We start from the raw sequence: 13878 nt of genomic DNA on the forward strand, positions 1-13878 counted from the left end.
TAACTTAGAGCCCTTTGAGAATGAACTAGAGTTAAAAATAGTTAATGGGAACATCCCTTCGACTTAATGCATCTGCATGCTTATCAATGGCCAAACTACTACTTTGGGATGCTTTGGTATGCTACTTGAGTTCCAAGGGAAAACAGGAGTGTGCAAGGAAATAAAGAATAATATGGGGATTTCTGGTGGTTTTGTTGTACATCCCTCAGAATAGCATCTGAATAATTTATTGCTTCAGAATCTGATTATGAGAAGCAAGCTGAAATTCAAAAGTAATTGTTTAAATCTTGTCACTGGTCTAGATAGATTTAAGAGTCTATTTACAAATAGAAACCAACAGGCAGGGCATGGATGAAGCTGTAATTGCTGTTTACTGTTACACATCTCATGGAATGTTCTTTGTCTCTTTATTTTTAACATAAGGCTAGAAAATATTCTTTGAGAGTTCTGCCCTTGTACTGAATTTGAAAAAAGATTTGCAGAGGAAAGAAGAAGAGTATGCAGATCTAAAAGACAAACATTCTGATGCCGAGAAACAAATTCAGCAAGTACAAAGCGAGGTTTGTAGTCAACTGAGATATTTTTTTTCTGTAAGATTATGCTTGGCTTTCTGCTGTTAAAACTTCTCAAACTTTAACTATGAAGCTGGAAATTTCACACTAGTGTGGCTAGCAGCAAATCTTAGGTAAAGTTGCCATTGAAGCTCTAGAGGGGACCAGAAGTTAAAACATGGTTTCGCATAGATAATGAACAGAGGAAAGTGAAGTTGGTTGGTAGTCTGGAATAAGGTTTGTGAAGAGAATAGTTAATCTGCCTCTGGAGGGGACTTGTTATTATCTCTACGTTACTGGTGACTTGCCATTGGTATCCGTGGTAACTCCAAAGCCTAAAACCTAAGTCTTGTGAAAAAACGCTGATAACTGGGAAGAAGAATGCTATTTACTTGAAGAGAAATAGACTAATTTCCAGAGGCTCTTTAATATAAGCATGTATATTTTTTTTCTTCAATTTCAGCTTCAGTGATGCTAATAGTTAAAATTTAATTATTAAACAAGAAGATATCTTAAAACCCATTTTGCAGGATCTTAGTCTGAAAGTTTATTGGGTGTGCTTGGGGTGGAAAATTGAAGCTTAAAAATGAATTCATGTCTTCCTTGGTAACCTTGCACTTGCTGTCGTTTTCCTACTCAGCACTTGTTTGTGAATTCCTCTTTATTTAACAAAGAAGTATCTGGCCAGGTTGGATTACAGAACTCTTTTAATGAACCGTGAGCTGTGCTTACATTACAGGTGTCCACGATGCGTTCTGTGGAGGAATCCCTCAGGAACAGGATGGATGAACTTGAAAGGATTAATAACCAGTTTAAGGATGAGCTGGATTTTAAAGACTATACTATCCAACAACTTAAAGAGGTATTTTTCTTGCTCTTAATTTTTATTAAATGAATGATGCAGGTTTTCCAAGCAACAGGAAAAAGGTCAAAAAAAAAAAAAAAATTGGAGCAAAATGAAAGTGGCCAACTGAAATTAGTGGTAGACCATGAAAGATATTCAAATAATTAGTCACTACAGAGCACTGGCAGATTGCTTTAAATACAATAATCTGCATAGTAAATGCATACGTAATACATGCATATAACCTGATCTTGTTGAGTGACATCACGATATGTTAATTGAAATGTCTTACCATAAACTCTTTTTATCAGCTTGAGTCCTTATTTATGCTATATGAAAAACTTATTAATTCTAGGCTGTCTTAAAGATTCTGCTTGTTTCTACTGTGTATGCTTTTCTTTCAACATGAAATATAGGAGCTGGTGGAAAAGGACCATAATCTTCAAAATTGGCGTGATGAGAGAGATCAGTTAGTAGAAGCTTTGGAAGAACAGCTCAAAACTTTGGCTTCTATTGCCATACAAAAAGAGACAGAAATAGCAGAACTGAGACAATCTGCCTGAAAGGATTCAAGCAAGGTCAGCTCTCCTTTCCTCCTACCTGATTAGCTACCCATAAATTCTGTAAAACTCCTGTACCTGCTCTTTGTATTCTGGGTGTGCTTCTGTTCTTGAACACTATCGTATTGACATCATGTGCAACTAACGAAAAAAAGCACCAGCTTTTATTGTTGTTCTTCAGAAACAGAATTTCTGTTAATTACTAAAATTTCAAATTTTTCAGTAGTTCAGATAAGCAGATGTCAGTTTGATGCTTATGATCCTACAGTCAGACTGGACATCTGTAGTTTTTTCCGATAATTCACAGCATTTCCGGATCCCAAGCTAGGCTCAATACTCAGACAGTAGTTCTGTCTCAGGTTTCTTACTTTCTTTGCTTTCTCTGAGGTAGTATCTACAATGGCATGAAAAGACAGAAGGGGACGTGGAGAGAGATTAAGGGAAGCATACAAAAGCAGAGGGGGGATGATCTCTGGAAGTTGCATTTCTTATTTCAACATCCAGCTTTTAATCAGGATAGCCAATCTAAGCCGTAGCATAGAATTTCAGAAGCTAAACAGACGACTAAATGAGTTGTGCTCTTTTGAGAATGTTTGGATTCACTTTCTCTGAGAAGAAAGATGTTCTCATAGCAAAACTTCCCCTACAACTGCCGACTTTCTCACAGTACCGAGGATTTGGGAACAAATAAAAGCTCGGGTTATTATATCTTAAGGGAGATGAAGGCTGAAGCACATAAGTAAAATAGAAGAATCAAAATATATTGTATTACAACTTCCCAGGCAATTCTGTGACTACTGCACTTGTAACAGTGACCGTACAAATCCGTGAAATGTTACTGTTCTTGAATAGTTAAGTGTTCTAGCCTGCAATTCTAAAACTGATGCTACTAAGTAATTGCAATACTGCTTGTGTGTGTTAATTCCTTTTGCCAATCCCACAACTCAGCAGTTTTTACTGTTTATTAGGATAATGCAACTGTGATAGAAGAGTTAAGAAAAGAACTGGCTGACAGAGATGACTTTATAAAGGAATTAAAACAACGCATTAACCACAGCAGCCCTCAGTGTTTGCCAGAAATACCTTTACTTGAAGAAAGACAAAGTAGAAGGAATGACTCTAGTAGAAGGAATGAAAAGGTATGATTATATTTTAGAAAGTAAGTACTTAACATCTTGTTAACCCCTTTTTGTTCTTCTGTTTTCCTAGGAGATACTGGAGCTAGAATCATTTTTCTTAGCATATAGTCCTTTAACTACATATTCAGTGATGTGTACTTGTTGGTTCTTTTTGTCTTCCACTCAAACATGAGCTCTCATCTTCTCAAAAATATTTTATTTACTAGAACACCATCTCTCTGTGTACATTATGGAACTTTTCCATGCAGTTTTCCATGTATTCGTATGTGGATGCTGAAGATTAGGCAGAGGTTTAGCCTTTGGTGTTCTAACATAGCAGCTGTGAGCGTGCAGAGTATGGGGGGAATGGATGACAAAACGACCAGCGTTACAGATTTTGTCCCTAAATAATGTCTCGCTTTTTCTCTTTTGGAGGCAGAATACTGCCTGAGACTGTTAGTGAGACCCAGTAGGGTGTATCTGAAGATCACACAATGAATAGATGTTACTACCTTCCCACACTTGTGCTGTGTTTCAGCTTATGTGTTCATGCGGCGTCTGAGCTTGAGGTTTTACACTGTAACTTTAGAAAACTCGAGATATTTTGGAGGTCTAATGCATAGCCTAATCTTTACTCCTTTTAAATATTTACAGCCTAGGACACAACAAAGCAAAACTAAAACTGGAGAAAGTATTCCATTAAGATGCAAAGCTGAAGACAATTATTTGGCACGTCCATGTACTAGGAGCCTCACTTCATTAAATGAATCTGAGGTTAGTATGAAACTTCAGATCTGAAAATGTTGTGATTGTATTGCTTTTGATAAGGAATGAGTAGGAAAAGATCTCATGTTCTCTAAACAATTCCCAAGTTTTAATTTATTTATCCCTTTCAAGGTGATCAGATCACCTGTTTTTATAGCCTTTGATAGGAATAAAAGCTGTTGAAACAACTGTGTGATGAATTTTTGTCAGGTGCTGTTGAAAACTCTCCTCATGTTAATGCTTATGAAGTGGCTCATGATTAGATAAGTTACTTGGAAAAAATTCATGGAGCCACTGAAACGGGCACAGCAAATTGAACTTATTTTCTTCCTCTGCAGGATTTCTGGAGATTGTTTTGTTAGCAGATGATGTTAATCATTCCTATATAAGTTTTTAATTGCTAACTTTCATAAAATAGCAGTTACATATATTTTAAAAACAAAATGTTTATTAACCAACTTAATTCTTGGAAATACAGTGGGTGGTGATACTCCATTCAGATTCTTAGCAGAGCCTGATAAAGTGGCTCTGACTACTTTTTGTCTTTCTACAATCTTTGGTAACTTTTTGAGAGGAAGAAGACTCCCCTCAGGGGGTCGGAACAGTGTAAGTAGTAAAAGCTGCTAGTCTGTGTTTGGGACACTGGAGTTTGCTAGTTACTAGCAGCAGTAGAAGCAGCCATCTACCATTTTCTGATGTCCCCAGCAGCCTGTCTTCCATGTGTTCAACCAGCATCTGAACTCGTTTTTGATATGCTAGCTGAATTCCTGCCATAGAGAAGGAGGAGTCCAGGTGATCTCAGTTCTGACTTTGTTGTTCCTGTTGAGAAAAACAGGATTGGGTGGATTGTGGACAGTAAGTGCTGCTGGGGAAATGCATACTGACATTTCCCTGTCACTTAGCTGTGCATTTGCTGCCATTTGACCATGAGCAGATACATGATAGCCTTCAGCTTAAGTACGGTGTCATTGCTTGAATGTCTGTATTCTCTCCAGGGAAAAGATAGCAATGGAGTTCTTTAATGACTTGTACTGGGCTTGCACCTTGCCAGCTGGACCTTACTTATGTAAATAACATCTCTAGTGTAGAAGAGGAAGGGCAAATTCCCTAAGATTAAGCTGGAAATTAATCGAACACTTGAATCAAATGCTTCTGTTCCTGCCCAGTTCTGACACAGCAGAGTTGAGATGAAGAAAATCGTGTCAGTTCTACCACCATTCTCTATTAAAAAAAAAAGTGGTGTAGTTGTCTGTGCCCTTGAGAAAAAATGACTTGTAAAGTATCAGGCTCAGTTTAACATGGAGAACTATTTTTGTGATCATAGATTGGAAATAATTTTAAATGTAACAAGTTCTAGGAAAGAAGGGTAAAACTCTGCTGTAACTGAAATAGACTCCTTGTGTTACAAGTGTTCTTACAGCAGGAAAATCGAATGCTTACGTATCCTTTTCCAGATGCTTTATAGCTTTTTAATCTCATGGCTACCTTAACACTTGCACTTAAAATTCTTCTGTGCTATCAGGAGCATTTGGAAACTGTCCTCGACTCTTCTGGAGTGTCCGCAGAAAATGGCAAAACTAGTCGGTTCCCAAAACCGGAGCTGGAAATCCCACTGACACCTCTGCAACCTGATAAGATGGAGATAAAGCAGCACGGCAGCATGATACCTTTAGGAGTGAAAATGCCTAAGGCAAAAAAGAAAAGAAGTGATGACATGGATGAGGTATGACCTAGACCCAACAGAAAACAAAATATCTGATGCCTTTTTACCATTCTCATTTAAGCATTAAAAAAATGCTATTTCTACCTCAGTAAAGTAGTTGAAGAATTTAATCAATGAACTGCTTTAATGAACAAAACTAATAGCCAAGCTCAGTGATAATGGTTTAAGAGAAGGGAATTTCTCTTAACTCCATTGTGTATTTTCTTTGAAACCTGTAGACATAAATCAGCTTTTTAGACATCATGAGATGTCTAATACTGATATCTTAATGTCCTGTTTTTATAATTGAATGCTTATTTATTATTTGATTTACAGTGGAATAGTTACCACTAGCAAATACTTCCCTAGTATTAGCAAAAATGTTTAAAGTGTTCACTTTTGTGACATCAATTGTTCTTTCCAAAAGAATCATGGCTGAAACTTGTCTTATTTTCCCAGGATTTTGTGAAAAGTGAGAACACGAAAAATACAAAATCTGTCATGGCTTTTAATTCACCCTCTGCAAGTGACGAGAAAATGGTTGGTTTTTGTTCTAGTTTTGAAGCTAGCTTGGGACTTCCTGTAATTGTGTGGTCACACGAAAGAAGCAGTGTCTTATCCTTATGTGTATACCTGAATGGGAATCTTACATGCTTATGAGCTCTTCCTATTAAATTCCATAAGCTAACCAAAGGGCAAGTCAGTCTGTCCCCAGAGCGTGTAATGGCTGTAATGTGTAATGATTTGGAGGGAAGGATATTGCACACTGAATAGTTGGGAAGAGAAGCTTTAGTGTATTATTGTGTGCTTTTGTAAGTGAAGCCCTTGTATTAAACTAAGGTTCATATCATTAATATGCATGGCAGTTATTAAAAACAGATGTTCACATGTGATAGCAGTATCCTTGGCATGGTCAGAGTATGAGTAGTAGATTTTTCCCATCTGTTGTCTTCTGTTTTGTATGTTTGTTTATTTTATGTAATTAGAACAGCTTATGTAAGAAACAACTCCACAGCTTGGGAGCTACTATAAAAGAAACTACTGCCTTATTAAGAAACTTTAAGAAACGTATGCCTTGAAATAGCTGAGATTTTGACAACTCCCTAAAGGGTATAAAATTGTCTACATTACTTGCCGTTGTGGTATCATCAGCATAATGAACAGAGGTGTCAGTAGTAAAGCTCAAAATGTCAACTTAAAATAACGTTGAACTAAAATGAAGTTTAAACAATGCTCTTGTTTCACATGTTCACATCTCTGTTGAACAGAAATCCGGAAAAGACTACTTCCTGAGAAAGCGAGTACATGCTTCAAGACTGACTAAAAAGAAGGATGAAACACTGCAAAAAGTTGGAGATTTTATTCAAAGCTCTCCTTCTATTATACACTCTAAAGGTTGGTGTAGAATAAGTTTTATTCCATGTTTTCTAGACATTGTAGAATGGCTTGTTTCTGCTGTAGGCTATTAATGTATGTGTTCTTAGAGAACTTGTCTGCCATGTTAAGTTGTCTTGTCCTTTGATTTATGAGGTAAATGCATTTATTCGTCTCTTCAGAGATTCATTATTACATTTGTGAAAACCTACAAGTATACAGAGAAAGTTGGTTCTGTCTTGTGCTTCTGTCAGCACGAAAGTTAGGCCTGTTGTTTAACTCCTGCTGAAGTTTCTGACTTCCAGCGACTTCTGAGCCATGATTGTCTTTCATACTCCATTTTAATGCGTGCTTTAAGCTGCCGTACCTGAAGCTATAAACAGTTTCAGCTATAGAAGCAATAAAGAACCTCGATGAACAAATACAATTTCTGAGTATTTTCACTTAAATTTTACGTGTCATTTATAAACCAAGTTTGTTATGAAGCTTTTTTTGCATTCAGTGATTTAAAGACTCACAAAACCAGTAAGTTGATTGGTTTATGTATCAAAACAAATTTCTTCTAGCCAAGAAGCTGATGTCAGCAGTAAGTTCTCCTAAATCAAACGAACCTGAAAGTCTCGAAGAAGGAGAGACCAAGCCAAAACGATGCAAAAGGAAGCTGTATTCCACTGTCGTTTCTGGCCCTCTAGATATACCTGCTTCTTCGGTAAGCGATTATACTGTAGTCTTGGCTTAAAATAAACTACTAAGGAGTCCAAACAGACTGGAGGTTTCATGTATTTGCAGGGGGAGGCTGAAAGTACTGAGGTATTTCTTTATTCTACCAAGTCATTCTTGTTGGTCTTCCTGCTGTTCTGTTTTATTTTGTCCTCAAAGATCTCTGTGTTTGGCTGGCTTACAGTTTACTAAGTAGGTGATGTAGCAATCACGGAGATGTCTTCTAATTTGGAATCATAGATAATTTCAGTGTGTTGGAGTGGGATTATTCTACTACACGCTTTTCTAGAGCACAACTTAGACAGCTTTTTAGGTATGCTTAAACTATGATCTCCTGTCTAAGCCAACTTGCAAAGGATCTGATGTGCCAGTTTCATGACTCTGTCGGCAGCTATTGTGCTAAGAACATTCTTGCTCTGTTGGAACTGCATCTTTTAATTATATTAGAGTCCTTTTTCTGTTCAGCATAGTGATCATTTGCCCATACTGTAATATCCCTCTGAATTTTTTGATGATTTGACGAATGATAGGGGCAGAAACCAAAATGTTATTTTTTTTGTTAGAGGATGAAGAAGATGAGACAATTCCTTCTCTCACTGTAGTTCTGAGAACATGGAACTGAACCGAGAACTGAAATTCTGGGCAAGTCATAGCTACAGGGATTGAGGCTAAAAATGTTTTCTGAACGCTTCATGTTTCACAAAACAAGTATTATAATACTCTTTTGAAAACAAGTATTTCAAAATGAAAGCTGCCTTCAGGCTTTCCTCAGATGTGTGTGCTTTTTTAAGATAAACAGGATTTTGTACATTCTCCATATTTGTTCCTGGTGATTATGCTGCATTAAAATGATCTCGGTATCCCATAGTTTTCTGAATAAAATACAATAAGGAAATGCCATTCTGAAATCCATTTAGGGGAAGAAATATGTTTGTGTGGGTCAAGAAGAGCTTGTCAGTCTTGTGTGAAAAGATGAGTAACTTTTGAAATGTTTTCTTCAGGAATCTGAGGAACAAAAGAAGGAAAGTGATCATCTGATCATCAAGCGACGGCTGAGATCCAGAACAGCTAAAAAACCTTGAAGCATGTTTGTTCCCCTTTCTCAGGACATACTTTTATCGTATTATTAAAACTGGTTTTTAATAAACAGTAACAGCTACTCCGTTGTGTTCTTAAATTTGTATATAGATGTTTGTTGCAGAACGGCGGGAGAAAAGCAGACGACCACACCTGTCATTGACATATGATCAGCGAATCTCATTTATTCCTTGGCTGCGTGTACCTTTATAATACGGATAATTAGCTCATACATATTGCAAAAGTGGAGCTCATCATTGGTTCCCAATTACATACTATCCCCGAGTATCTTAACAGCTTGTTGTTATCAACTGAAAGCTACTCCCTTGCTGAGTTCCCAGAACCATGGCTAGTTTCTCACCATCCCAGGGCATCCTGTTGTTCTTGCTGTCCTTGCAGGTGTTATGGCTGCTTGCTTAGCTGCACCGTGTTTACTACCCTTCTCAGCTAACTAGCTGTAAAAAACACACTCTACATTTCTCCTGTTTTCTTTTAGGCTGAAAAAGGGTTTGATTTAACCACTGATTAATCATATTTAACAAGCAGTTCACTTCATTTGTTCAATCAGTTCTCATGTAGTTTTATCCTACTTCGTAGCTGCTGTTCTGTGAACTTCTCATCTGGATCCATGACGGACGCTCCGTAGAATTCTTCTTACAATACTGCCAATAAAATAGCAACACTACTTAAATTAATAACATAACTATTATAACTCAATCAAGGCCTCGATTGACAATACTCTAAAAGTGAAAAAAGAGACAAGTCAAATACAACATAACAACATTACTGTTAAACCCACTAAAAAGAACAAACATGTTTGTACTGCAACCTAAGTTTCTGTAACCTGAAAATAAATCCATGAGGGTCCCATTGTGTTAATCTGTAACTGATCAGAAAAAGTCTTCAATTTTCATATTCTCTGATATATTGATTTTAATGACCACTAAAATTTGTGCAATAAATGCTTTTAAGATGCTCATAACCATGCTCTACCGACTGAGTTATCCGGGCTAATAATTGATTAATGATCGTGCAATTTTATGAAGTAACATGTCAAATAGAACCAATTTTAGAGGACAAACGTACTAGAGTATCACTAGGGGCATTGTTACTTATTGACCCTTGAGAAACAGCAATTCATGTTGGTGGTGGATGCGACAGGTAGTGCCAGCAGGGCGTCCCCTGCTTCAAGGTGCACATTTCCTCTCTCACCCATCACAGATTCTCTCCTGCATTCAGGGTCTGAAGGATTTCTTCCAGTTGTACACCACATCCGCATGGCCAGTGCGTGATATAGAGCCCAAGTGGAACACCTGCTTGGAAAACAGAATAAACTATCAAATTTAGTTCTATTAGCGTGCACTTTCCTCTAAAATGATGCATGGTTATATTTCAAAAATCCCAATTAGTTGGATGTAAGAGAGGTATCTATTCTATGATACAGGGTCATCTCTTTGTCTGGGATTCCTTTCCAGGTTTTGTCTTTGCAAATTAAGAAAAGCTAATTAATAGGCTAATAACATCATAACCAAACAGTACTAAAACATTAAATGAGCTATTCCTGTAGATTCTAGCATTGATTAGATCAAATCCTGTTTAATATACATCTGATCTATTACTAAAATAGAAGAAGCACACAACATCATAGCTAATGCCTTAAACTCTAATTCTTGAGACTGCATTGGTAAAACAGAAAATCACACACTATGTCAAACTATTACCAATATTATCTATAACACAGCAAGTTACAAAGCAATACCACTGAGTAAGAAACACACAATTACAATTACTATGAATGCTGGATGCTATTTTCTGCCTTCAGATGAGACCAAACATATCATGCTGGAACCCACATAGGGCCAGTCCCTGTGGAAATACGAGCATATTCACGACCACAAGTTGTCAGTGGTAGGGAACAGTCCCAAAGTCCTGTGGCCATATTCCAAACATTAACCATAGGCTGTTCCTTTAGCACTGGGGAAGCCTCAAAATGACGATCCACATAAGCTGTATCTCTATGAACACGATTCAAAAACTTCAGCACAAGCAAAATAAGCAAAACCTTGCATAATATTTTCAAAAAATTCAGCACAAGCAAAACAAGCAAAACCTTGCATAATATTTCTTGTAGTGTGTCTCCCATATTCCCCCTTTTTTGTTTAATAATAAGAATGGATTTCAATGTTTGATAAATGTGATCAGTGATAGCTTGTTCAGTGGGAGAATGAGCAATGGCTGTAGTATGTTTAACACACCCTTCTTGGAGGAAAGTTTGAGTGGCCTTAGAGGTATATGCATGCCCATTATCTGTTTTTGTAGTATGTGGGATTCCCATAGCAGCATAAGCAGATAACCAGTGTTTACGGGTGTCATGACTGTGTTCACCTGTATGTGCTGTGGCAAATACATAAGAAGAATGAGTATCTATTGTTATATGTGCATATTTTAGACAGCCAAATTCAGGAACGTGAGTGACATTTGTCTGACACAGTTGAAGAGGTGCTGTGCCACATGGATTTGTCCCAGTTTGAGGCAAAGAGGTATCAGTCAAATTATGTAGCTGGTATTCAGTCACAAACACGGTGTATTGCATAGGAGAGAGGATCATCCTTAACAGAGTTTTCCAGTCGTGAGGGGTCATAGAGTAACTGTCACTGTTTGCAACCAAAAGATTGTATGTAAAGGCTGACTGAACTCCGTATGTTCTCACTGACTCCCTTAGCTCCTTCACTGCCTCACAAGGCAGGGATTCCAAATGGAAGACCTGATTAGGAAAGGTTTGCAACGTGTCAGCATCACCCCTTAATATTGTTTCTTTTCTGCCTTGCTCTAAGACATCACAGTACGCTGTAGGGAAATTTGTCATTCCTGCTCCCTTCAAAGTTCATCAGGAGGAAATGCGTCCGATTCTCTTTCTGGATCTACAGGACCGGGGTCACAACGATCCCCTGGTTTCGGTCCATCCGTGTCTTTATCCACGTTACACACGGGCTGCACAGACGCAGCCGCAAACGACGAGGGGGGGGGGCGGCATGGAGAGGCGCAGAGAACGACGTGGGCGGAGCAGAGGGCGGGGGCGCGACGAGCGACGTAGGCGGACTGAAGGGCGGGGTGGCGGCAGGCGGCCACTGGCTGGGAACGGCTGGTTGTGTCGGAGCGCGGCCGCTGTTCTTTCTCCCGCTGGGCTGGAGGTTTCTTGACCGGCGACGGCAGGTGACGGTGTTGTGGTTGTCCGAGCGGCAGTTCTGGCACCACACACCGACAGCTTGGCAATTCCATCGCAAATGTCCCTTAACGCCGCACCGGAAACATTTAACAGAGGTGCTTGGGCCTGCACTGGTTACCACAGACACTTGTAAGGGTGCAAGAGCTGCTGACACTTAATTCTGAGAAGCCTCAGCCTGTGCCTTTAATCCTGCCCCTAGCTCTTTAATAGCCTCAACTATGAAAGACTGAGCCCCTGTGGGAACGCTTGATAATCTGTGTAAAGCCTCCTCTATTGTCCAGTTACTCCTCAAAGTACTTAGAATGCCACGAGCTGTAGCATTACAATTCTGAAGTGCACAATGTTTTAGCATTATTTCCCTCATGTACTCTGGTACTCCAGCCTTCTCTATGGCTCCGGCTACCTTATCTAGAGGCGCTCCAAAATCCTCATTTCTTCCCTGCTGGGAAGAAACTTGTTTAGCTGTATCTTCACCCTGTTCATCAATATACCATGAGAAAAGACCTTTCATCTCATCTCATTTGATGTATGTATGTTGCAGAACGGCGGGAGAAAAGCAGACGACCACAGCTGTCATTGACATATGATCAGCTAATCTCGTTTATTCCTTGGCTGCGTGTACCTTTATAATACGGATAATTAGCTCATACATATTGCAAAAGTGGAGCTCATCATTGGTTCCCAATTACATACCATCCCCGAGTATCTTAACAGCTTGTTGTTATCATCCTGAAAGATACTCCCTTGCTGAGTTCCCAGAACCATGGCTAGTTTCTCACCATCACAGGGCATCCTGATGTTCTCACTGTCCTTGCAGGTGTTATGGCTGCTTGATTAACCGCACCGTGTTTACGACCCTTCTCAGCTAACTAGCTGTAAAAAACACTCTCTACAGGACCCCACAGATTACCTTCAGAATTCAACAGTTAGTTCTGTTTCCTTTCTGAGTGCATAACAACCTGAGCAAATGAATTGAATGACGTGGCTTGTTAGTCTGGTACAAACTCTGCTGTACACTGGAACTTGGTCCATTTGTAAGCAGGACTTTGTCCATCTCTGCAGGACAGCAGAAAACCCTTTGTGCTAATCATGATGCCAAGAAGCAGAATGCAGCAAATGGCAGATGATCCAACTGCTTCAGGTGTTCATTTCCTTAAAACTGAGAATAGTTTTGGACTGAGAGCTTGTAAGCAGAACAGAGCTCTTAAAGCTGTCAGAGATTATTTCTGCACTGTTCAATTCTATCTGCATAACATACACAGGATCTCAGAACTGCGTTGCTTGAACTGGTGGAACTTGTTGAAGTGAACTGGGATGAGCAAGTTTTAGTACTTAGAGTGCTATAAAAAATGGATAATCTCATGAGTATTAAGGTACAGGATTGCTATTTCTGCACTGAATTTGTTTTTATTTTACATGGCTGTGATCTGAAAGTTGCTTGAAACGCAGGCACCTAGGCACTGTTGTGTAACTGAATTTCACACATGATAGGTCCTGAAATATCCTGGAATCTAAAACTCTGACTTGTTTTAAGTCTGCTGCTTGAGTATAATCAGGGTCATAGTGTCTGTGTGCAGTGTTTCTTTCCCTGTAATGCTCCACATCATTTCATTTTGGGAATATTGAAGGAAATGGACTATGTGCCATAACTGTTGTTAGAACAAAGTATGTCTGGTGTGATCTTATGCATAGGTTCTGTAACTGCTCTTCACAGCTCAGGTGTTTGACCTTCTTTTTGGTGAAGTGATGAAATACTGCTGGTTTCTATTTGTGCTTCTAGGCACCTTGAAGCTCTTAGGAAGAGAACAATTGTCTCCAGTTCTTTTCAATGATATCAGTAACAGCTCGAGTGCTGCTGCCCACTAGGTAGACCCAAAGAAGCAGATTACAGTGAAACAACACACGAGCTGGACTTGCATGAGGATCACTTTCAAGACAGTG

The 13878-nt window shown here is 38.8% G+C and overlaps 1 long non-coding RNA gene across 1 annotated transcript; it reads left to right on the forward strand.

Annotated features, from left to right (window-relative positions):
- Positions 1 to 1725: 1725 nt before the first annotated feature.
- LOC146755083 (uncharacterized) lies at positions 1726 to 5488 on the forward strand. The gene is made up of 3 exons (XR_014938460.1): positions 1726 to 1973; positions 3728 to 3847; positions 5361 to 5488. It is a non-coding gene; the product is annotated as an uncharacterized LOC146755083 (long non-coding RNA).
- The last annotated feature ends 8390 nt before the right edge of the window (positions 5489 to 13878 follow it).

This window comes from Coturnix japonica, chromosome 36 (assembly GCF_054131305.1).
Source record: "Coturnix japonica strain WE chromosome 36, WE-NBRP24, whole genome shotgun sequence".
In the NCBI taxonomy this organism is placed as follows: domain Eukaryota; kingdom Metazoa; phylum Chordata; class Aves; order Galliformes; family Phasianidae; genus Coturnix; species Coturnix japonica.